The sequence below is a fragment of the Oncorhynchus kisutch genome, linkage group LG5 (genome assembly GCF_002021735.2).
Source record: "Oncorhynchus kisutch isolate 150728-3 linkage group LG5, Okis_V2, whole genome shotgun sequence".
Lineage (NCBI taxonomy): Eukaryota > Metazoa > Chordata > Actinopteri > Salmoniformes > Salmonidae > Oncorhynchus > Oncorhynchus kisutch.
Genome location: NC_034178.2, coordinates 546,150 through 572,807, shown reverse-complemented (window position 1 = coordinate 572,807; position 26,658 = coordinate 546,150). Strand labels below are relative to the sequence as shown.

The window sequence follows — 26,658 nt, the reverse complement described above, 5'->3', positions numbered from 1 at the left end:
GGATTGAACCAGGATGTGGACATGAAGCTAGGGTTAGGATTAGGATTGAACCAGGATGTGGACATGAAGCTAGGGTTAGGGTTGAACCAGGATGTCGACATGAAGGTAGGGTTAGGATTACGGTTGAACCAGGATGTGGACATGAAGCTAGGGTTAGAGTTGAACCAGGATGTGGACGTGAAGTTAGGGTTAGGATTAGGTTTGAACCAGAATGTGGACATGAAGGTAGTATTCGGGTTGAACCAGGATGTGGACATGAAGCTAGGTTTAGGGTCGAACCAGGATGTGGACACAAAGCTTGGGTTGTGATTAGGGTTGAACCAGGATGTGGATATGAAGGTAGGGTTAGGGTTGAACCAGGATGTGGATATGAAGCTAGGTTTGAACCAGGATGTGGACATGAAGGTAGGATTAGGCTTGAACCAGGATGTGGACACAAAGCTTGGGTTGTGATTAGGGTTGAACCAGGATGTGGACATGAAGGTAGGATTAGGGTTGAACCAGGATGTGGACATGAAGTCAGGGTTAGAGTTGAACCAGGAGGTGCACATGAAGCTAGGGTTAGGATTAGGATTGAACAAGGTTGTGGACATGAAGCTAGGGTTAGGGTTGGACTGGGATGTGGACATGAACCTAGGGTTAGGGTTTGGATTGAACCAGAATGTGGACATGAAGGTAGGATTAGGGTTGAACCAGGATGTGGACAAGAAGCTAGAGTTAGGATTAGGATTTAACCAGGATGTGGACACAAAGCTTGGTTTGTGATTAGGGTTGAACCAGGATGTGGACATGAAGGTTGGATTAGGTTTGAACCAGGATGTGGACATGAAGCTAGGGTTAGAGTTGAACCAGGATGTGGACATGAAGGTAGGATTAGGGTTGAACCAGGATGTGGACATGAAGCTAGGGTTAGGGTTGAACCAGGATGTGGACATGAAGGTAGGATTAGGGTTGAACCAGGAAGTGGACATGAAGTTAGGGTTAGAATTAGGATTCAACCAGGATGTGGACATGAAGGTAGGATTAGGATTAGGATTGAATTAACCAGGATGTGGACATGAAGCTAGGGTCAGGGTTGAACCAGGATGTGGACGTGAAGCTTGGGTTAGGATTAGGTTTGAACCAGGATGTGGACATGAAGCTAGGGTTAGGGTTGAACCAGGATGTGGACATGAAGCTGTGTTTAGGATTAGGGTTGAACCAGGATGTGGACATGAAGGTAGGGTTAGGATTGGGATTGAACCAGGATGTGGACATGAAGCTAGGGTTAGGATTGGGATTGAACCAGGATGTGGACATGAAGCTAGGGTTAGGATTAGGATTGAACCAGGATGTGGACATGAAGCTAGGGTTAGGGTTGAACCAGGATGTGGACGTGAAGCTTGGGTTAGGATTAGGTTTGAACCAGGATGTGGACATGAAGCTAGGGTTAGGGTTGAACCAGGATGTGGACATGAAGCTTGGGTTAGGATTAGGGTTGAACCAGGATGTGGACATGAAGGTAGGGTTAGGATTGGGATTGAACCAGGATGTGGACATGAAGCTAGGGTTAGGATTGGGATTGAACCAGGATGTGGACATGAAGCTAGGGTTAGGATTAGGGTTGAACCAGGATGTGGACATGAAGCTAGGGTTAGGGTTGAACCAGGATGTCGACATGAAGGTAGGGTTAGGGTTTAACCAGGATGTGGATATGAAGCTAGGTTTGAACCAGGATGTGGACATGAAGGTAGGATTAGGCTTGAACCAGGATGTGGACATAAAGGTAGGATTAGGGTTGAACCAGGATGTGGACATGAAGTCAGGGTTAGAGTTGAACCAGGAGGTGCACATGAAGCTAGGGTTAGGATTAGGATTGAACAAGGTTGTGGACATGAAGCTAGGGTTAGGGTTGGACTGGGATGTGGACATGAACCTAGGGTTAGGGTTTGGATTGAACCAGAATGTGGACATGAAGGTAGGATTAGGGTTGAACCAGGATGTGGACAAGAAGCTAGAGTTAGGATTAGGATTTAACCAGGATGTGGACACAAAGCTTGGGTTGTGATTAGGATTTAACCAGGATGTGGACATGAAGGTTGGATTAGGTTTGAACCAGGATGTGGACATGAAGCTAGGGTTAGAGTTGAACCAAGATGTGGACATGAAGGTAGGATTAGGGTTGAACCAGGATGTGGACATGAAGGTAGGATTAGGGTTGAACCAGGATGTGGACATGAAGCTAGGGATAGGGTTGAACCAGGATGTGGACATGAAGGTAGGATTAGGGTTGAACCAGGAAGTGAACATGAAGTTAGGGTTAGAATTAGGATTCAACCAGGATGTGGACATGAAGGTAGGATTAGGATTAGGATTTAACCAGGATGTGGACATGAAGTTTGGGTCAGGGTTGAACCAGGATGTGGACGTGTAGCTTGGGTTAGGATTAGGTTTGAACCAGGATGTGGACATGAAGCTAGGGTTAGGGTTGAACCAGGATGTGGACATGAAGCTGTGGTTAGGATTAGGGTTGAACCAGGATGTGGACATGAAGGTAGGGTTAGGATTGGGATTGAACCAGGATGTGGACATGAAGCTAGGGTTAGGATTGGGATTGAACCAGGATGTGGACATGAAGCTAGGGTTAGGATTAGGATTGAACCAGGATGTGGACATGAAGCTAGGGTTAGGGTTGAACCAGGATGTCGACATGAAGGTAGGATTAGGATTCGGATTGAACCAGGATGTGGACATGAAGCTAGGGTTAGGGTTGAACCAGGATGTGGACGTGAAGTTAGGGTTAGGATTAGGTTTGAACCAGGATGTGGACATTAAGGTAGTATTCGGGTTGAACCAGGATGTGGACATGAAGCTAGGTTTAGGGTCGAACCAGGATGTGGACATGAAGGTAGGGTTAGGGTTGAACCAGGATGTGGATATGAAGCTAGTTTTGAACCAGGATGTGGACATGAAGGTAGGATTAGGCTTGAACCAGGATGTGGACACAAAGCTTGGGTTGTGATTAGGATTGAACCAGGATGTGGACATGAAGGTAGGATTAGGGTTGAACCAGGATGTGGACATGAAGTCAGGGTTAGAGTTGAACCAGGAGGTGCACATGAAGCTAGGGTTAGGATTAGGATTGAACAAGGTTGTGGACATGAAGCTAGGGTTAGGGTTGGACTGGGATGTGGACATGAACCTAGGGTTAGGGTTTGGATTGAACCAGGATGTGGACATGAAGGTAGGATTAGGGTTGAACCAGGATGTGGACATGAAGCTAGAGTTAGGATTAGGATTTAACCAGGATGTGGACACAAGCTTGGGTTGTGATTAGGATTGAACCAGGATGTGCACATGAAGGTTGAATTAGGTTTGAACCAGGATGTGGACATGAAGCTAGGGTTAGAGTTGAACCAGGATGTGGACATGAAGGTAGGATTAGGGTTGAACCAGGATGTGGACATGAAGGTAGGATTAGGGTTGAACCAGGATGTGGACATGAAGCTAGGGTTAGGGGTTGAACCAGGATGTGGACATGAAGGTAGGATTAGGGTTGAACCAGGAAGTGGACATGAAGTTAGGGTTAGAATTAGGATTCAACCAGGATGTGGACATGAAGGTAGGATTAGGATTAGGATTATAACCAGGATGTGGACATGAAGCTAGGGTCAGGGTTGAACCAGGATGGTGGACGTGAAGCTTGGGTTAGGATTAGGTTTGAACCAGGATGTGGACATGAAGCTAGGGTTAGGGTTGAACCAGGATGTGGACATGAAGCTGTGGTTAGGATTAGGGTTGAACCAGGATGTGGACATGAAGTCTAGGGTTAGGATTGGGATTGAACCAGGATGTGGACATGAAGCTAGGGTTAGGATTAGGATTGAACCAGGATGTGGACATGAAGCTAGGGTAGGGTTGAACCAGGATGTGGACGTGAAGCTTGGGTTAGGATTAGGTTTGAACCAGGATGTGGACATGAAGCTAGGGTTAGGGTTGAACCAGGATGTGGACATGAAGCTTGGGTTAGGATTAGGGTTGAACCAGGATGTGGACATGAAGGTAGGGTTAGGATTGGGATTTGAACCAGGATGTGGACATGAAGCTAGGGTTAGGATTGGGATTGAACCAGGATGTGGACATGAAGCTAGGGTTAGGATTAGGGTTGAACCAGGATGTGGACATGAAGCTAGGGTTAGGGTTGAACCAGGATGTCGACATGAAGGTAGGGTTAGGGTTTAACCAGGATGTGGATATGAAGCTAGGTTTGAACCAGGATGTGGACATGAAGGTAGGATTAGGCTTGAACCAGGATGTGGACATAAAGGTAGGATTAGGGTTGAACCAGGATGTGGACATGAAGTCAGGGTTAGAGTTGAACCAGGAGGTGCACATGAAGCTAGGGTTAGGATTAGGATTGAACAAGGTTGTGGACATGAAGCTAGGGTTAGGGTTGGACTGGGATGTGGACATGAACCTAGGGTTAGGGTTTGGATTGAACCAGAATGTGGACATGAAGGTAGGATTAGGGTTGAACCAGGATGTGGACAAGAAGCTAGAGTTAGGATTAGGATTTAACCAGGATGTGGACACAAAGCTTGGGTTGTGATTAGGATTTAACCAGGATGTGGACATGAAGGTTGGATTAGGTTTGAACCAGGATGTGGACGTGAAGCTAGGGTTAGAGTTGAACCAAGATGTGGACATGAAGGTAGGATTAGGGTTGAACCAGGATGTGGACATGAAGGTAGGATTAGGGTTGAACCAGGATGTGGACATGAAGCTAGGGATAGGGTTGAACCAGGATGTGGACATGAAGGTAGGATTAGGGTTGAACCAGGAAGTGGACATGAAGTTAGGGTTAGAATTAGGATTCAACCAGGATGTGGACATGAAGGTAGGATTAGGATTAGGATTTAACCAGGATGTGGACATGAAGTTTGGGTCAGGGTTGAACCAGGATGTGGACGTGTAGCTTGGGTTAGGATTAGGTTTGAACCAGGATGTGGACATGAAGCTAGGGTTAGGGTTGAACCAGGATGTGGACATGAAGCTGTGGTTAGGATTAGGGTTGAACCAGGATGTGGACATGAAGGTAGGGTTAGGATTGGGATTGAACCAGGATGTGGACATGAAGCTAGGGTTAGGATTGGGATTGAACCAGGATGTGGACATGAAGCTAGGGTTAGGATTAGGATTGAACCAGGATGTGGACATGAAGCTAGGGTTAGGGTTGAACCAGGATGTCGACATGAAGGTAGGATTAGGATTCGGATTGAACCAGGATGTGGACATGAAGCTAGGGTTAGGGTTGAACCAGGATGTGGACGTGAAGTTAGGGTTAGGATTAGGTTTGAACCAGGATGTGGACATTAAGGTAGTATTCGGGTTGAACCAGGATGTGGACATGAAGCTAGGTTTAGGGTCGAACCAGGATGTGGACATGAAGGTAGGGTTAGGGTTGAACCAGGATGTGGATATGAAGCTAGTTTTGAACCAGGATGTGGACATGAAGGTAGGATTAGGCTTGAACCAGGATGTGGACACAAAGCTTGGGTTGTGATTAGGATTGAACCAGGATGTGGACATGAAGGTAGGATTAGGGTTGAACCAGGATGTGGACATGAAGGTAGGATTAGGGTTGAACCAGGAAGTGGACATGAAGTTAGGGTTAGAATTAGGATTCAACCAGGATGTGGACATGAAGGTAGGATTAGGATTAGGATTGAATTAACCAGGATGTGGACATGAAGCTAGGGTCAGGGTTGAACCAGGATGTGGACGTGAAGCTTGGGTTAGGATTAGGTTTGAACCAGGATGTGGACATGAAGCTAGGGTTAGGGTTGAACCAGGATGTGGACATGAAGCTGTGTTTAGGATTAGGGTTGAACCAGGATGTGGACATGAAGGTAGGGTTAGGATTGGGATTGAACCAGGATGTGGACATGAAGCTAGGGTTAGGATTGGGATTGAACCAGGATGTGGACATGAAGCTAGGGTTAGGATTAGGATTGAACCAGGATGTGGACATGAAGCTAGGGTTAGGGTTGAACCAGGATGTGGACGTGAAGCTTGGGTTAGGATTAGGTTTGAACCAGGATGTGGACATGAAGCTAGGGTTAGGGTTGAACCAGGATGTGGACATGAAGCTTGGGTTAGGATTAGGGTTGAACCAGGATGTGGACATGAAGGTAGGGTTAGGATTGGGATTGAACCAGGATGTGGACATGAAGCTAGGGTTAGGATTGGGATTGAACCAGGATGTGGACATGAAGCTAGGGTTAGGATTAGGGTTGAACCAGGATGTGGACATGAAGCTAGGGTTAGGGTTGAACCAGGATGTCGACATGAAGGTAGGGTTAGGGTTTAACCAGGATGTGGATATGAAGCTAGGTTTGAACCAGGATGTGGACATGAAGGTAGGATTAGGCTTGAACCAGGATGTGGACATAAAGGTAGGATTAGGGTTGAACCAGGATGTGGACATGAAGTCAGGGTTAGAGTTGAACCAGGAGGTGCACATGAAGCTAGGGTTAGGATTAGGATTGAACAAGGTTGTGGACATGAAGCTAGGGTTAGGGTTGGACTGGGATGTGGACATGAACCTAGGGTTAGGGTTTGGATTGAACCAGAATGTGGACATGAAGGTAGGATTAGGGTTGAACCAGGATGTGGACAAGAAGCTAGAGTTAGGATTAGGATTTAACCAGGATGTGGACACAAAGCTTGGGTTGTGATTAGGATTTAACCAGGATGTGGACATGAAGGTTGGATTAGGTTTGAACCAGGATGTGGACATGAAGCTAGGGTTAGAGTTGAACCAAGATGTGGACATGAAGGTAGGATTAGGGTTGAACCAGGATGTGGACATGAAGGTAGGATTAGGGTTGAACCAGGATGTGGACATGAAGCTAGGGATAGGGTTGAACCAGGATGTGGACATGAAGGTAGGATTAGGGTTGAACCAGGAAGTGGACATGAAGTTAGGGTTAGAATTAGGATTCAACCAGGATGTGGACATGAAGGTAGGATTAGGATTAGGATTTAACCAGGATGTGGACATGAAGTTTGGGTCAGGGTTGAACCAGGATGTGGACGTGTAGCTTGGGTTAGGATTAGGTTTGAACCAGGATGTGGACATGAAGCTAGGGTTAGGGTTGAACCAGGATGTGGACATGAAGCTGTGGTTAGGATTAGGGTTGAACCAGGATGTGGACATGAAGGTAGGGTTAGGATTGGGATTGAACCAGGATGTGGACATGAAGCTAGGGTTAGGATTGGGATTGAACCAGGATGTGGACATGAAGCTAGGGTTAGGATTAGGATTGAACCAGGATGTGGACATGAAGCTAGGGTTAGGGTTGAACCAGGATGTCGACATGAAGGTAGGATTAGGATTCGGATTGAACCAGGATGTGGACATGAAGCTAGGGTTAGGGTTGAACCAGGATGTGGACGTGAAGTTAGGGTTAGGATTAGGTTTGAACCAGGATGTGGACATTAAGGTAGTATTCGGGTTGAACCAGGATGTGGACATGAAGCTAGGTTTAGGGTCGAACCAGGATGTGGACATGAAGGTAGGATTAGGCTTGAACCAGGATGTGGACACAAAGCTTGGGTTGTGATTAGGATTGAACCAGGATGTGGACATGAAGGTAGGATTAGGGTTGAACCAGGATGTGGACATGAAGTCAGGGTTAGAGTTGAACCAGGAGGTGCACATGAAGCTAGGGTTAGGATTAGGATTGAACAAGGTTGTGGACATGAAGCTAGGGTTAGGGTTGGACTGGGATGTGGACATGAACCTAGGGTTAGGGTTTGGATTGAACCAGGATGTGGACATGAAGGTAGGATTAGGGTTGAACCAGGATGTGGACATGAAGCTAGAGTTAGGATTAGGATATAATCAGGATGTGGACACAAAGCTTGGGTTGTGATTAGGATTGAACCAGGATGTGCACATGAAGGTTGAATTAGGTTTGAACCAGGATGTGGACATGAAGCTAGGGTTAGAGTTGAACCAGGATGTGGACATGAAGGTAGGATTAGGGTTGAACCAGGATGTGGACATGAAGGTAGGATTAGGGTTGAACCAGGATGTGGACATGAAGCTAGGGTTAGGGTTGAACCAGGATGTGGACATGAAGGTAGGATTAGGGTTGAACCAGGAAGTGGACATGAAGTTAGGGTTAGAATTAGGATTCAACCAGGATGTGGACATGAAGGTAGGATTAGGATTAGGATTTAACCAGGATGTGGACATGAAGCTAGGGTCAGGGTTGAACCAGGATGTGGACGTGAAGCTTGGGTTAGGATTAGGTTTGAACCAGGATGTGGACATGAAGCTAGGGTTAGGGTTGAACCAGGATGTGGACATGAAGCTGTGGTTAGGATTAGGGTTGAACCAGGATGTGGACATGAAGGTAGGGTTAGGATTGGGTTTGAACCAGGATGTGGACATGAAGCTAGGGTTAGGATTGGGATTGAACCAGGATGTGGACATGAAGCTAGGGTTAGGGTTGAACTAGGATGTCGACATGAAGGTAGGATTAGGATTCGGATTGAACCAGGATGTGGACATGAAGCTAGGGTTAGGGTTGAACCAGGATGTGGACGTGAAGTTAGGGTTAGGATTAGGTTTGAACCAGGATGTGGACATTAAGGTAGTATTCGGGTTGAACCAGGATGTGGACATGAAGCTAGGTTTAGGGTCGAACCAGGATGTGGACATGAAGGTAGGGTTAGGGTTGAACCAGGATGTGGATATGAAGCTAGTTTTGAACCAGGATGTGGACATGAAGGTAGGATTAGGCTTGAACCAGGATGTGGACACAAAGCTTGGGTTGTGATTAGGATTGAACCAGGATGTGGACATGAAGGTAGGATTAGGGTTGAACCAGGATGTGGACATGAAGTCAGGGTTAGAGTTGAACCAGGAGGTGCACATGAAGCTAGGGTTAGGATTAGGATTGAACAAGGTTGTGGACATGAAGCTAGGGTTAGGGTTGGACTGGGATGTGGACATGAACCTAGGGTTAGGGTTTGGATTGAACCAGGATGTGGACATGAAGGTAGGATTAGGGTTGAACCAGGATGTGGACATGAAGCTAGAGTTAGGATTAGGATTTAACCAGGATGTGGACACAAAGCTTGGGTTGTGATTAGGATTGAACCAGGATGTGCACATGAAGGTTGAATTAGGTTTGAACCAGGATGTGGACATGAAGCTAGGGTTAGAGTTGAACCAGGATGTGGACATGAAGGTAGGATTAGGGTTGAACCAGGATGTGGACATGAAGGTAGGATTAGGGTTGAACCAGGATGTGGACATGAAGCTAGGGTTAGGGTTGAACCAGGATGTGGACATGAAGGTAGGATTAGGGTTGAACCAGGAAGTGGACATGAAGTTAGGGTTAGAATTAGGATTCAACTGGGATGTGGACATGAAGGTAGGATTAGGATTAGGATTTAACCAGGATGTGGACATGAAGCTAGGGTCAGGGTTGAACCAGGATGTGGACGTGAAGCTTGGGTTAGGATTAGGTTTGAACCAGGATGTGGACATGAAGCTAGGGTTAGGGTTGAACCAGGATGTGGACATGAAGCTGTGGTTAGGATTAGGGTTGAACCAGGATGTGGACATGAAGGTAGGGTTAGGATTGGGTTTGAACCAGGATGTGGACATGAAGCTAGGGTTAGGATTGGGATTGAACCAGGATGTGGACATGAAGCTAGGGTTAGGATTAGGATTGAACCAGGATGTGGACATGAAGCTAGGGTTAGGGTTGAACCAGGATGTGGACATGAAGGTAGGATTAGGATTCGGATTGAACCAGGATGTGGACATGAAGCTATGGTTAGGGTTGAACCAGGATGTGGACGTGAAGTTAGGGTTAGGATTAGGTTTGAACCAGTATGTGGACATGAAGCTAGGGTTAGGGTTGAACCAGGATGTGGACGTGAAGTTAGGGTTAGGATTAGGTTTGAACCAGGATGTGGACATGAAGGTAGTATTCGGGTTGAACCAGGATGTGGACATGAAGTTCGGGTTAGGATTAGGTTTGAACAAGGATGTCGACATGAAGGTAGGATTAGGATTGAACCAGGATGTGGACATGAAGCCAGGGTTAGGATTAGTATTGAACCAGAATGTGGACATGAAGGTAGGATTACGGTTGAACCAGGATGTGGACATGAAGCTAGGGTTAGGATTAGGATTGAACAAGGATGTGGACATGAACCTAGGGTTAGGGTTGGACTGGGATGAGGACATGAAGCTACGGTTAGGGTTTGGATTGAACCAGGATGTGGACATGAAGGTAGGATTAGGGTTGAACCAGGATGTGGACATGAAGCTAGAGTTAGGATTAGGATTTAACCAGGATGTTGACATGAAGGTAGTTTTAGGATTGAACCAGGATGTGGACATGAAGGTAGGATTAGGATTAGGATTGAATTAACCAGGATGTGGACATGAAGCTAGGGTCAGGGTTGAACCAGGATGTGGACGTGAAGCTTGGGTTAGGATTAGGTTTGAACCAGGATGTGGACATGAAGCTAGGGTTAGGGTTGAACCAGGATGTGGACATGAAGCTGTGTTTAGGATTAGGGTTGAACCAGGATGTGGACATGAAGGTAGGGTTAGGATTGGGATTGAACCAGGATGTGGACATGAAGCTAGGGTTAGGATTGGGATTGAACCAGGATGTGGACATGAAGCTAGGGTTAGGATTAGGATTGAACCAGGATGTGGACATGAAGCTAGGGTTAGGGTTGAACCAGGATGTGGACGTGAAGCTTGGGTTAGGATTAGGTTTGAACCAGGATGTGGACATGAAGCTAGGGTTAGGGTTGAACCAGGATGTGGACATGAAGCTTGGGTTAGGATTAGGGTTGAACCAGGATGTGGACATGAAGGTAGGGTTAGGATTGGGATTGAACCAGGATGTGGACATGAAGCTAGGGTTAGGATTGGGATTGAACCAGGATGTGGACATGAAGCTAGGGTTAGGATTGGGATTGAACCAGGATGTGGACATGAAGCTAGGGTCAGGGTTGAACCAGGATGTGGACGTGAAGCTTGGGTTAGGATTAGGTTTGAACCAGGATGTGGACATGAAGCTAGGGTTAGGGTTGAACCAGGATGTGGACATGAAGCTGTGGTTAGGATTAGGGTTGAACCAGGATGTGGACATGAAGGTAGGGTTAGGATTGGGTTTGAACCAGGATGTGGACATGAAGCTAGGGTTAGGATTGGGATTGAACCAGGATGTGGACATGAAGCTAGGGTTAGGATTAGGATTGAACCAGGATGTGGACATGAAGCTAGGGTTAGGGTTGAACCAGGATGTGGACATGAAGGTAGGATTAGGATTCGGATTGAACCAGGATGTGGACATGAAGCTATGGTTAGGGTTGAACCAGGATGTGGACGTGAAGTTAGGGTTAGGATTAGGTTTGAACCAGTATGTGGACATGAAGCTAGGGTTAGGGTTGAACCAGGATGTGGACGTGAAGTTAGGGTTAGGATTAGGTTTGAACCAGGATGTGGACATGAAGGTAGTATTCGGGTTGAACCAGGATGTGGACATGAAGTTCGGGTTAGGATTAGGTTTGAACAAGGATGTCGACATGAAGGTAGGATTAGGATTGAACCAGGATGTGGACATGAAGCCAGGGTTAGGATTAGTATTGAACCAGAATGTGGACATGAAGGTAGGATTACGGTTGAACCAGGATGTGGACATGAAGCTAGGGTTAGGATTAGGATTGAACAAGGATGTGGACATGAACCTAGGGTTAGGGTTGGACTGGGATGAGGACATGAAGCTACGGTTAGGGTTTGGATTGAACCAGGATGTGGACATGAAGGTAGGATTAGGGTTGAACCAGGATGTGGACATGAAGCTAGAGTTAGGATTAGGATTTAACCAGGATGTTGACATGAAGGTAGTTTTAGGATTGAACCAGGATGTGGACATGAAGGTAGGATTAGGATTAGGATTGAATTAACCAGGATGTGGACATGAAGCTAGGGTCAGGGTTGAACCAGGATGTGGACGTGAAGCTTGGGTTAGGATTAGGTTTGAACCAGGATGTGGACATGAAGCTAGGGTTAGGGTTGAACCAGGATGTGGACATGAAGCTGTGTTTAGGATTAGGGTTGAACCAGGATGTGGACATGAAGGTAGGGTTAGGATTGGGATTGAACCAGGATGTGGACATGAAGCTAGGGTTAGGATTGGGATTGAACCAGGATGTGGACATGAAGCTAGGGTTAGGATTAGGATTGAACCAGGATGTGGACATGAAGCTAGGGTTAGGGTTGAACCAGGATGTGGACGTGAAGCTTGGGTTAGGATTAGGTTTGAACCAGGATGTGGACATGAAGCTAGGGTTAGGGTTGAACCAGGATGTGGACATGAAGCTTGGGTTAGGATTAGGGTTGAACCAGGATGTGGACATGAAGGTAGGGTTAGGATTGGGATTGAACCAGGATGTGGACATGAAGCTAGGGTTAGGATTGGGATTGAACCAGGATGTGGACATGAAGCTAGGGTTAGGATTAGGGTTGAACCAGGATGTGGACATGAAGCTAGGGTTAGGGTTGAACCAGGATGTCGACATGAAGGTAGGGTTAGGGTTTAACCAGGATGTGGATATGAAGCTAGGTTTGAACCAGGATGTGGACATGAAGGTAGGATTAGGCTTGAACCAGGATGTGGACATAAAGGTAGGATTAGGGTTGAACCAGGATGTGGACATGAAGTCAGGGTTAGAGTTGAACCAGGAGGTGCACATGAAGCTAGGGTTAGGATTAGGATTGAACAAGGTTGTGGACATGAAGCTAGGGTTAGGGTTGGACTGGGATGTGGACATGAACCTAGGGTTAGGGTTTGGATTGAACCAGAATGTGGACATGAAGGTAGGATTAGGGTTGAACCAGGATGTGGACAAGAAGCTAGAGTTAGGATTAGGATTTAACCAGGATGTGGACACAAAGCTTGGGTTGTGATTAGGATTTAACCAGGATGTGGACATGAAGGTTGGATTAGGTTTGAACCAGGATGTGGACGTGAAGCTAGGGTTAGAGTTGAACCAAGATGTGGACATGAAGGTAGGATTAGGGTTGAACCAGGATGTGGACATGAAGGTAGGATTAGGGTTGAACCAGGATGTGGACATGAAGCTAGGGATAGGGTTGAACCAGGATGTGGACATGAAGGTAGGATTAGGGTTGAACCAGGAAGTGGACATGAAGTTAGGGTTAGAATTAGGATTCAACCAGGATGTGGACATGAAGGTAGGATTAGGATTAGGATTTAACCAGGATGTGGACATGAAGTTTGGGTCAGGGTTGAACCAGGATGTGGATGTGTAGCTTGGGTTAGGATTAGGTTTGAACCAGGATGTGGACATGAAGCTAGGGTTAGGGTTGAACCAGGATGTGGACATGAAGCTGTGGTTAGGATTAGGGTTGAACCAGGATGTGGACATGAAGGTAGGGTTAGGATTGGGATTGAACCAGGATGTGGACATGAAGCTAGGGTTAGGATTGGGATTGAACCAGGATGTGGACATGAAGCTAGGGTTAGGATTAGGATTGAACCAGGATGTGGACATGAAGCTAGGGTTAGGGTTGAACCAGGATGTCGACATGAAGGTAGGATTAGGATTCGGATTGAACCAGGATGTGGACATGAAGCTAGGGTTAGGGTTGAACCAGGATGTGGACGTGAAGTTAGGGTTAGGATTAGGTTTGAACCAGGATGTGGACATTAAGGTAGTATTCGGGTTGAACCAGGATGTGGACATGAAGCTAGGTTTAGGGTCGAACCAGGATGTGGACATGAAGGTAGGGTTAGGGTTGAACCAGGATGTGGATATGAAGCTAGTTTTGAACCAGGATGTGGACATGAAGGTAGGATTAGGCTTGAACCAGGATGTGGACACAAAGCTTGGGTTGTGATTAGGATTGAACCAGGATGTGGACATGAAGGTAGGATTAGGGTTGAACCAGGATGTGGACATGAAGGTAGGATTAGGGTTGAACCAGGAAGTGGACATGAAGTTAGGGTTAGAATTAGGATTCAACCAGGATGTGGACATGAAGGTAGGATTAGGATTAGGATTGAATTAACCAGGATGTGGACATGAAGCTAGGGTCAGGGTTGAACCAGGATGTGGACGTGAAGCTTGGGTTAGGATTAGGTTTGAACCAGGATGTGGACATGAAGCTAGGGTTAGGGTTGAACCAGGATGTGGACATGAAGCTGTGTTTAGGATTAGGGTTGAACCAGGATGTGGACATGAAGGTAGGGTTAGGATTGGGATTGAACCAGGATGTGGACATGAAGCTAGGGTTAGGATTGGGATTGAACCAGGATGTGGACATGAAGCTAGGGTTAGGATTAGGATTGAACCAGGATGTGGACATGAAGCTAGGGTTAGGGTTGAACCAGGATGTGGACGTGAAGCTTGGGTTAGGATTAGGTTTGAACCAGGATGTGGACATGAAGCTAGGGTTAGGGTTGAACCAGGATGTGGACATGAAGCTTGGGTTAGGATTAGGGTTGAACCAGGATGTGGACATGAAGGTAGGGTTAGGATTGGGATTGAACCAGGATGTGGACATGAAGCTAGGGTTAGGATTGGGATTGAACCAGGATGTGGACATGAAGCTAGGGTTAGGATTAGGGTTGAACCAGGATTTGGACATGAAGCTAGGGTTAGGGTTGAACCAGGATGTCGACATGAAGGTAGGGTTAGGGTTTAACCAGGATGTGGATATGAAGCTAGGTTTGAACCAGGATGTGGACATGAAGGTAGGATTAGGCTTGAACCAGGATGTGGACATAAAGGTAGGATTAGGGTTGAACCAGGATGTGGACATGAAGTCAGGGTTAGAGTTGAACCAGGAGGTGCACATGAAGCTAGGGTTAGGATTAGGATTGAACAAGGTTGTGGACATGAAGCTAGGGTTAGGGTTGGACTGGGATGTGGACATGAACCTAGGGTTAGGGTTTGGATTGAACCAGAATGTGGACATGAAGGTAGGATTAGGGTTGAACCAGGATGTGGACAAGAAGCTAGAGTTAGGATTAGGATTTAACCAGGATGTGGACACAAAGCTTGGGTTGTGATTAGGATTTAACCAGGATGTGGACATGAAGGTTGGATTAGGTTTGAACCAGGATGTGGACATGAAGCTAGGGTTAGAGTTGAACCAAGATGTGGACATGAAGGTAGGATTAGGGTTGAACCAGGATGTGGACATGAAGGTAGGATTAGGGTTGAACCAGGATGTGGACATGAAGCTAGGGATAGGGTTGAACCAGGATGTGGACATGAAGGTAGGATTAGGGTTGAACCAGGAAGTGGACATGAAGTTAGGGTTAGAATTAGGATTCAACCAGGATGTGGACATGAAGGTAGGATTAGGATTAGGATTTAACCAGGATGTGGACATGAAGTTTGGGTCAGGGTTGAACCAGGATGTGGACGTGTAGCTTGGGTTAGGATTAGGTTTGAACCAGGATGTGGACATGAAGCTAGGGTTAGGGTTGAACCAGGATGTGGACATGAAGCTGTGGTTAGGATTAGGGTTGAACCAGGATGTGGACATGAAGGTAGGGTTAGGATTGGGATTGAACCAGGATGTGGACATGAAGCTAGGGTTAGGATTGGGATTGAACCAGGATGTGGACATGAAGCTAGGGTTAGGATTAGGATTGAACCAGGATGTGGACATGAAGCTAGGGTTAGGGTTGAACCAGGATGTCGACATGAAGGTAGGATTAGGATTCGGATTGAACCAGGATGTGGACATGAAGCTAGGGTTAGGGTTGAACCAGGATGTGGACGTGAAGTTAGGGTTAGGATTAGGTTTGAACCAGGATGTGGACATTAAGGTAGTATTCGGGTTGAACCAGGATGTGGACATGAAGCTAGGTTTAGGGTCGAACCAGGATGTGGACATGAAGGTAGGATTAGGCTTGAACCAGGATGTGGACACAAAGCTTGGGTTGTGATTAGGATTGAACCAGGATGTGGACATGAAGGTAGGATTAGGGTTGAACCAGGATGTGGACATGAAGTCAGGGTTAGAGTTGAACCAGGAGGTGCACATGAAGCTAGGGTTAGGATTAGGATTGAACAAGGTTGTGGACATGAAGGTAGGATTAGGGTTGAACCAGGATGTGGACATGAAGTCAGGGTTAGAGTTGAACCAGGAGGTGCACATGAAGCTAGGGTTAGGATTAGGATTGAACAAGGTTGTGGACATGAAGCTAGGGTTAGGGTTGGACTGGGATGTGGACATGAACCTAGGGTTAGGGTTTGGATTGAACCAGGATGTGGACATGAAGGTAGGATTAGGGTTGAACCAGGATGTGGACATGAAGCTAGAGTTAGGATTAGGATATAATCAGGATGTGGACACAAAGCTTGGGTTGTGATTAGGATTGAACCAGGATGTGCACATGAAGGTTGAATTAGGTTTGAACCAGGATGTGGACATGAAGCTAGGGTTAGAGTTGAACCAGGATGTGGACATGAAGGTAGGATTAGGGTTGAACCAGGATGTGGACATGAAGGTAGGATTAGGGTTGAACCAGGATGTGGACATGAAGCTAGGGTTAGGGTTGAACCAGGATGTGGACATGAAGGTAGGATTAGGGTTGAACCAGGAAGTGGACATGAAGTTAGGGTTAGAATTAGGATTCAACCAGGATGTGGACATGAAGGTAGGATTAGGATTAGGATTTAACCAGGATGTGGACATGAAGCTAGGGTCAGGGTTGAACCAGGATGTGGACGTGAAGCTTGGGTTAGGATTAGGTTTGAACCAGGATGTGGACATGAAGCTAGGGTTAGGGTTGAACCAGGATGTGGACATGAAGCTGTGGTTAGGATTAGGGTTGAACCAGGATGTGGACATGAAGGTAGGGTTAGGATTGGGTTTGAACCAGGATGTGGACATGAAGCTAGGGTTAGGATTGGGATTGAACCAGGATGTGGACATGAAGCTAGGGTTAGGGTTGAACTAGGATGTCGACATGAAGGTAGGATTAGGATTCGGATTGAACCAGGATGTGGACATGAAGCTAGGGTTAGGGTTGAACCAGGATGTGGACGTGAAGTTAGGGTTAGGATTAGGTTTGAACCAGGATGTGGACATTAAGGTAGTATTCGGGTTGAACCAGGATGTGGACATGAAGCTAGGTTTAGGGTCGAACCAGGATGTGGACATGAAGGTAGGGTTAGGGTTGAACCAGGATGTGGATATGAAGCTAGTTTTGAACCAGGATGTGGACATGAAGGTAGGATTAGGCTTGAACCAGGATGTGGACACAAAGCTTGGGTTGTGATTAGGATTGAACCAGGATGTGGACATGAAGGTAGGATTAGGGTTGAACCAGGATGTGGACATGAAGTCAGGGTTAGAGTTGAACCAGGAGGTGCACATGAAGCTAGGGTTAGGATTAGGATTGAACAAGGTTGTGGACATGAAGCTAGGGTTAGGGTTGGACTGGGATGTGGACATGAACCTAGGGTTAGGGTTTGGATTGAACCAGGATGTGGACATGAAGGTAGGATTAGGGTTGAACCAGGATGTGGACATGAAGCTAGAGTTAGGATTAGGATTTAACCAGGATGTGGACACAAAGCTTGGGTTGTGATTAGGATTGAACCAGGATGTGCACATGAAGGTTGAATTAGGTTTGAACCAGGATGTGGACATGAAGCTAGGGTTAGAGTTGAACCAGGATGTGGACATGAAGGTAGGATTAGGGTTGAACCAGGATGTGGACATGAAGGTAGGATTAGGGTTGAACCAGGATGTGGACATGAAGCTAGGGTTAGGGTTGAACCAGGATGTGGACATGAAGGTAGGATTAGGGTTGAACCAGGAAGTGGACATGAAGTTAGGGTTAGAATTAGGATTCAACTGGGATGTGGACATGAAGGTAGGATTAGGATTAGGATTTAACCAGGATGTGGACATGAAGCTAGGGTCAGGGTTGAACCAGGATGTGGACGTGAAGCTTGGGTTAGGATTAGGTTTGAACCAGGATGTGGACATGAAGCTAGGGTTAGGGTTGAACCAGGATGTGGACATGAAGCTGTGGTTAGGATTAGGGTTGAACCAGGATGTGGACATGAAGGTAGGGTTAGGATTGGGTTTGAACCAGGATGTGGACATGAAGCTAGGGTTAGGATTGGGATTGAACCAGGATGTGGACATGAAGCTAGGGTTAGGATTAGGATTGAACCAGGATGTGGACATGAAGCTAGGGTTAGGGTTGAACCAGGATGTGGACATGAAGGTAGGATTAGGATTCGGATTGAACCAGGATGTGGACATGAAGCTATGGTTAGGGTTGAACCAGGATGTGGACGTGAAGTTAGGGTTAGGATTAGGTTTGAACCAGTATGTGGACATGAAGCTAGGGTTAGGGTTGAACCAGGATGTGGACGTGAAGTTAGGGTTAGGATTAGGTTTGAACCAGGATGTGGACATGAAGGTAGTATTCGGGTTGAACCAGGATGTGGACATGAAGTTCGGGTTAGGATTAGGTTTGAACAAGGATGTCGACATGAAGGTAGGATTAGGATTGAACCAGGATGTGGACATGAAGCCAGGGTTAGGATTAGTATTGAACCAGAATGTGGACATGAAGGTAGGATTACGGTTGAACCAGGATGTGGACATGAAGCTAGGGTTAGGATTAGGATTGAACAAGGATGTGGACATGAACCTAGGGTTAGGGTTGGACTGGGATGAGGACATGAAGCTACGGTTAGGGTTTGGATTGAACCAGGATGTGGACATGAAGGTAGGATTAGGGTTGAACCAGGATGTGGACATGAAGCTAGAGTTAGGATTAGGACTTTAACCAGGATGTTGACATGAAGGTAGTTTTAGGATTGAACCAGGATGTGGACATGAAGCTAGGTTTAGGGTTGAACCAGGATGTGGACATGAAGGTAGGATTAGGGTTGAACCAGGATGTGGACATGAAGCTAGGGTTAGGGTTGAACCAGGATGTGGACATGAAGGTAGGATTAGGGTTGAACCAGGATGTGGACATGAAGCTAGGGTTAGGGTTGAACCAGGATGTGGACATGAAGGTAGGGTTAGAATTAGGATTCAACCAGGATGTGGGCATGAAGGTAGGATTAGGATTTAACCAGGATGTGGACATGAAGCTAGGGTCAGGTTGAACCAGGATGTGGACGTGAAGCTTGGGTTAGGATAAGGTTTGAACCAGTATGTGGACATGAAGCTAGGGTTAGGGGTTGAACCAGATGTGGACATGAAGCTGTGTTAGGATTGGGGTTGAACCAGGATGTGGACATGAGGTAGGGTTAGGATTGGATTTGAACCAGGATGTGGACATGAAGCTAGGGTTAGGGTTGAACCAGGATGTGGACATGAAGCTAGGGTTAGGATTAGGGTGAACCAGGATGTGGACATGAAGCTAGGGTTAGGGTTGAACCAGGATGTGGACATGAAGCTAGGGTTAGGATTAGGGTTTAACCAGGATGTGGACATGAAAGCTAGGGTTAGGTTTAGGTTTGAACCAGGATGTGACATGAAGCTAGGGTTAGGATTTGGATTGAAACCAGGATGTGGACATGAAGGTAGCTTTAGGGTTGAACCAGGATGTGGGACATGAAGCTTGGGTTAGGGTCGACACCAGAAGTGGACATGAAGCTAGGGTTAGGTTGAACCAGGATGTGGACGTGAAGCTTGGGTTAGGATTAGGATTGAACATGAATGTGGACATGAAGCTAAGTTTAGGGTTGAACCAGGGATGTGGACATGAAGCTTGGGTTAGGATTAGGGTTGAACCAGAATGTGGACATGAAGGTAGGATTAGGGTTGAACCAGGATGTGGACATGAAGATTGGGTTAGGATTAGAATTGAACCAGAATGTGGACATGAAGGTAGGATTAGGGTTGAATAAGGATGTGGACATGAAGCTAGGGTTAGAGTTGAACCAGGATGTGGACATGAAGCTAGGGTTAGGATTAGGATTGAACAAGGTTGTGGACATGAAGCTAGGGTTAGGGTTGGACTGGGATGTGAACATGAACCTAGGGTTAGGGTTTGGATTGAACCAGAATGTGGACATGAAGGTAGGATTAGGGTTGAACCAGGATGTGGACAAGAAGCTAGAGTTAGGATTAGGATTTAACCCAGGATGTGGACACAAAGCTTGGGTTGTGATTAGGATTGAACCAGGATGTGGACATGAAGGTTGGATTAGGTTTGAACCAGGATGTGGACATGAAGCTAGGGTTAGAGTTGAACCAGGATGTGGACATGAAGGTAGGATTAGGGTTGAACCAGATGTGGACATGAAGGTAGGATTAGGGTTGAACCAGGATGTGGACATGAAGGTAGGATTAGGGTTGAACCAGGATGTTGGACGTGAAGCTTGGGTTAGGATACGTTTGAACCAGGATGTGGACATGAAGCTAGGGTTAGGGTTGAACCAGGATGTGGACATGAAGCTGTGGTTAGGATTAGGGTTGAACCAGAATGTGGACATGAAGGTAGGGTTAGGATTGGGATTGAACCAGGATGTGGACATGAAGCTAGGGTTAGGATTGGGATTGAACCAGGATGTGGACATGAAGCTAGGGTTAGGATTAGGATTGAACCAGGATGTGGACATGAAGCTAGGGTTAGGGTTGAACCAGGATGTCGACATGAAGGTAGGATTAGGATTCGGATTGAACCAGGATGTGGACATGAAGCTAGGGTTAGGGTTGAACCAGGATGTGGACGTGAAGTTAGGGTTAGGATTAGGTTTGAACCAGGATGTGGAAATGAAGGTAGTATTCGTGTTGAACCAGGATGTGGACATGAAGCTAGGTTTAGGGTCGAACCAGGATGTGGACATGAAGGTAGGGTTAGGGTTGAACCAGGATGTGGATATGAAGCTAGGTTTGAACCAGGATGTGGACATGAAGGTAGGATTAGGCTTGAACCAGGATGTGGACACAAAGCTTGGGTTGTGATTAGGATTGAACCAGGATGTGGACATGAAGGTAGGATTAGGGTTGAACCAGGATGTGGACATGAAGTCAGGGTTAGAGTTGAACCAGGAGGTGCACATGAAGCTAGGGTTAGGATTAGGATTGAACAAGGTTGTGGACATGAAGCTAGGGTTAAGGTTGGACTGGGATGTGGACATGAACCTAGGGTTAGGGTTTGGATTGAACCAGGATGTGGACATGAAGGTAGGATTAGGGTTGAACCAGGATGTGGACATGAAGCTAGAGTTAGGATTAGGATTTAACCAGGATGTGGACACAAAGCTTGGGTTGTGATTAGGATTGAACCAGGATGTGGACATGAAGGTTGGATTAGGTTTGAACCAGGATGTGGAGATGAAGCTAGGGTTAGAGTTGAACCAGGAGGTGCACATGAAGGTAGGATTAGGGTTGAACCAGGATGTGGACATGAAGGTAGGATTAGGGTTGAACCAGGATGTGGACATGAAGCTAGGGTTAGGGTTGAACCAGGATGTGGACATGAAGGTAGGATTAGGGTTGAACCAGGAAGTGGACATGAAGTTAGGGTTAGAATTAGGATTCAACCAGGATGTGGACATGAAGGTAGGATTAGGATTAGGATTTAACCAGGATGTGGACATGAAGGTAGGATTAGGGTTGAACCAGGATGTGGACATGAAGGTAGGATTAGGGTTGAACCAGGATGTGGACATGAAGGTAGGATTAGGATTGGGATTGAACCAGGATGTGGACATGAAGCTAGGGTTAGGATTAGGATTGAACCAGGATGTGGACATGAAGCTAGGGTTAGGGTTGAACCAGGATGTCGACATGAAGGTAGGATTAGGTTTCGGATTGAACCAGGATGTGGACATGAAGCTACGGTTAGGGTTGAACCAGGATGTGGACATGAAGTTAGGGTTAGAATTAGGATTCAACCAGGATGTGGACATGAAGGTAGGATTAGGATTAGGATTTAACCAGGATGTGGACATGAAGCTAGGGTTAAGGTTGGACTGGGATGTGGACATGAACCTAGGGTTAGGGTTTGGATTGAACCAGGATGTGGACATGAAGGTAGGATTAGGGTTGAACCAGGATGTGGACATGAAGTCAGGGTTAGAGTTGAACCAGGAGGTGCACATGAAGCTAGGGTTAGGATTAGGATTGAACAAGGTTGTGGACATGAAGCTAGGGTTAAGGTTGGACTGGGATGTGGACATGAACCTAGGGTTAGGGTTTGGATTGAACCAGGATGTGGACATGAAGGTAGGATTAGGGTTGAACCAGGATGTGGACATGAAGCTAGGTTTAGGGTCGAACCAGGATGTGGACATGAAGGTAGGGTTAGGCTTGAACCAGGATGTGGACACAAAGCTTGGGTTGTGATTAGGATTGAACCAGGATGTGGACATGAAGGTAGGATTAGGGTTGAACCAGGATGTGGACATGAAGTCAGGGTTAGAGTTGAACCAGGAGGTGCACATGAAGCTAGGGTTAGGATTAGGATTGAACAAGGTTGTGGACATGAAGCTAGGGTTAGGGTTGGACTGGGATGTGGACATGAACCTAGGGTTAGGGTTTGGATTGAACCAGGATGTGGACATGAAGGTAGGATTAGGGTTGAACCAGGATGTGGACATGAAGGTAGGATTAGGGTTGAACCAGGATGTGGACATGAAGCTAGAGTTAGGATTAGGATTTAACCAGGATGTGGACACAAAGCTTGGGTTGTGATTAGGATTGAACCAGGATGTGCACATGAAGGTTGAATTAGGTTTGAACCAGGATGTGGACATGAAGCTAGGGTTAGGGTTGAACCAGGATGTGGACATGAAGGTAGGATTAGGGTTGAACCAGGATGTGGACATGAAGGTAGGATTAGGGTTGAACCAGGATGTGGACATGAAGCTAGGGTTAGGGTTGAACCAGGATGTGGACATGAAGGTAGGATTAGGGTTGAACCAGGAAGTGGACATGAAGTTAGGGTTAGAATTAGGATTCAACCAGGATGTGGACATGAAGGTAGGATTAGGATTAGGATTTAACCAGGATGTGGACATGAAGCTAGGGTCAGGGTTGAACCAGGATGTGGACGTGAAGCTTGGGTTAGGATTAGGTTTGAACCAGGATGTGGACATGAAGCTAGGGTTAGGGTTGAACCAGGATGTGGACATGAAGCTGTGGTTAGGATTAGGGTTGAACCAGGATGTGGACATGAAGGTAGGGTTAGGATTGGGTTTGAACCAGGATGTGGACATGAAGCTAGGGTTAGGATTGGGATTGAACCAGGATGTGGACATGAAGCTAGGGTTAGGGTTGAACCAGGATGTCGACATGAAGGTAGGATTAGGATTCGGATTGAACCAGGATGTGGACATGAAGCTAGGGTTAGGGTTGAACCAGGATGTGGACGTGAAGTTAGGGTTAGGATTAGGTTTGAACCAGGATGTGGACATTAAGGTAGTATTCGGGTTGAACCAGGATGTGGACATGAAGCTAGGTTTAGGGTCGAACCAGGATGTGGACATGAAGGTAGGGTTAGGGTTGAACCAGGATGTGGATATGAAGCTAGTTTTGAACCAGGATGTGGACATGAAGGTAGGATTAGGCTTGAACCAGGATGTGGACACAAAGCTTGGGTTGTGATTAGGATTGAACCAGGATGTGGACATGAAGGTAGGATTAGGGTTGAACCAGGATGTGGACATGAAGTCAGGGTTAGAGTTGAACCAGGAGGTGCACATGAAGCTAGGGTTAGGATTAGGATTGAACAAGGTTGTGGACATGAAGCTAGGGTTAGGGTTGGACTGGGATGTGGACATGAACCTAGGGTTAGGGTTTGGATTGAACCAGGATGTGGACATGAAGGTAGGATTAGGGTTGAACCAGGATGTGGACATGAAGCTAGAGTTAGGATTAGGATTTAACCAGGATGTGGACACAAAGCTTGGGTTGTGATTAGGATTGAACCAGGATGTGCACATGAAGGTTGAATTAGGTTTGAACCAGGATGTGGACATGAAGCTAGGGTTAGAGTTGAACCAGGATGTGGACATGAAGGGTAGGATTAGGGTTGAACCAGGATGTGGACATGAAGGTAGGATTAGGGTTGAACCAGGATGTGGACATGAAGCTAGGGTTAGGGTTGAACCAGGATGTGGACATGAAGGTAGGATTAGGGTTGAACCAGGAAGTGGACATGAAGTTAGGGTTAGAATTAGGATTCAACCAGGATGTGGACATGAAGGTAGGATTAGGATTAGGATTTAACCAGGATGTGGACATGAAGCTAGGGTCAGGGTTGAACCAGGATGTGGACGTGAAGCTTGGGTTAGGATTAGGTTTGAACCAGGATGTGGACATGAAGCTAGGGTTAGGGTTGAACCAGGATGTGGACATGAAGCTGTGGTTAGGATTAGGGTTGAACCAGGATGTGGACATGAAGGTAGGGTTAGGATTGGGTTTTGAACCAGGATGTGGACATGAAGCTAGGGTTAGGATTGGGATTGAACCAGGATGTGGACATGAAGCTAGGGTTAGGATTAGGATTGAACCAGGATGTGGACATGAAGCTAGGGTTAGGGTTGAACCAGGATGTGGACATGAAGGTAGGATTAGGATTCGGATTGAACCAGGATGTGGACATGAAGCTATGGTTAGGGTTGAACCAGGATGTGGACGTGAAGTTAGGGTTAGGATTAGGTTTGAACCAGTATGTGGACATGAAGCTAGGGTTAGGGTTGAACCAGGATGTGGACGTGAAGTTAGGGTTAGGATTAGGTTTGAACCAGGATGTGGACATGAAGGTAGTATTCGGGTTGAACCAGGATGTGGACATGAAGTTCGGGTTAGGATTAGGTTTGAACAAGGATGTCGACATGAAGGTAGGATTAGGGTCGAACCAGGATGTGGACATGAAGCCAGGGTTAGGATTAGTATTGAACCAGAATGTGGACATGAAGGTAGGATTACGGTTGAACCAGGATGTGGACATGAAGCTAGGGTTAGGATTAGGATTGAACAAGGATGTGGACATGAACCTAGGGTTAGGGTTGGACTGGGATGAGGACATGAAGCTACGGTTAGGGTTTGGATTGAACCAGGATGTGGACATGAAGGTAGGATTAGGGTTGAACCAGGATGTGGACATGAAGCTAGAGTTAGGATTAGGATTTAACCAGGATGTTGACATGAAGGTAGTTTTAGGATTGAACCAGGATGTGGACATGAAGCTAGGTTTAGGGTTGAACCAGGATGTGGACATGAAGGTAGGATTAGGGTTGAACCAGGATGTGGACATGAAGCTAGGGTTAGGGTTGAACCAGGATGTGGACATGAAGGTAGGATTAGGGTTGAACCAGGATGTGGACATGAAGCTAGGGTTAGGGTTGAACCAGGATGTGGACATGAAGGTAGGGTTAGAATTAGGATTCAACCAGGATGTGGGCATGAAGGTAGGATTAGGATTTAACCAGGATGTGGACATGAAGCTAGGGTCAGGGTTGAACCAGGATGTGGACGTGAAGCTTGGGTTAGGATAAGGTTTGAACCAGTATGTGGACATGAAGCTAGGGTTAGGGTTGAACCAGGATGTGGACATGAAGCTGTGGTTAGGATTGGGGTTGAACCAGGATGTGGACATGAAGGTAGGGTTAGGATTGGATTTGAACCAGGATGTGGACATGAAGCTAGGGTTAGGGTTGAACCAGGATGTGGACATGAAGCTAGGGTTAGGATTAGGGTTGAACCGAGGATGTGGACATGAAAGCTAGGGTTAGGTTGAACCAAGGATGTGGACATGAGCTAGGGGTTAGGATTAGGGTTTAACCAGGATGTGGACATGAAGCTAGGGTTAGGTTTAGGTTTGAACCAGGATGTGGACATGAAGCTAGGGTTAGGATTTGGATTGAACCAGGATGTGGACATGAAGGTAGGGTTAGGGTTGAACCAGGATGTGGACATGAAGCTAGGGTTAGGGTTGAACCAGGATGTGACATGAAGCTAGGGTTAGGGTTGAACCAGGATGTGGACATGAAGCTAGGGTTAGGATTAGGATTGAACCAGGATGTGGACATGAAGCTAGGGTTAGGGTTGAACCAGGATGTGGACATGAAGTTGGGTTAGGATTAGGGTTGAACCAGGATGTGGACATGAAGGTAGGATTAGGGTTGAACCAGGATGTGGACATGAAGCTAGGGTAGGATTAGGATTGAACCAGGATGTGGACATGAAGGTAGGATTAGGTTGAACCAGGATGTGGACATGAAGCTAGGGTTAGAGTTGAACCAGGATGTGGACATGAAGCTAGGGTTAGGATTAGGATTGACCAGGATGTGGACATGAAGCTAGGGTTAGGGTTGAACCAGGATGTGGACATGAACTAGGTTAGGATTAGGATTGAACCAGGATGTGGACATGAAGGTAGGATTAGGTTGAACCAGGATGTGGACATGAAGCAAGTTAGGATTAGGATTTAACCAGGATGTGGACATGAAGCTTGGGTTGTGTTAGGATTGAACCAGGATGTGGACATGAAGGTTGGATTAGGTTTGAACCAGGATGTGGACATGAAGCTAGGATTAGGGTTGAACCAGGATGTGGACATGAAGGTAGGATTAGGGTTGAACCAGGATGTGGACATGAAG

The 26,658-nt window shown here is 46.5% G+C and overlaps 1 protein-coding gene across 1 annotated transcript in view; it reads right to left on the bottom strand.

Moving 5' to 3' along the window:
* LOC116374070 (inactive dual specificity phosphatase 27-like) overlaps nt 1–26,658 on the bottom strand; it is a 168,559-nt gene that overhangs the window by 132,034 nt on the left and 9,867 nt on the right.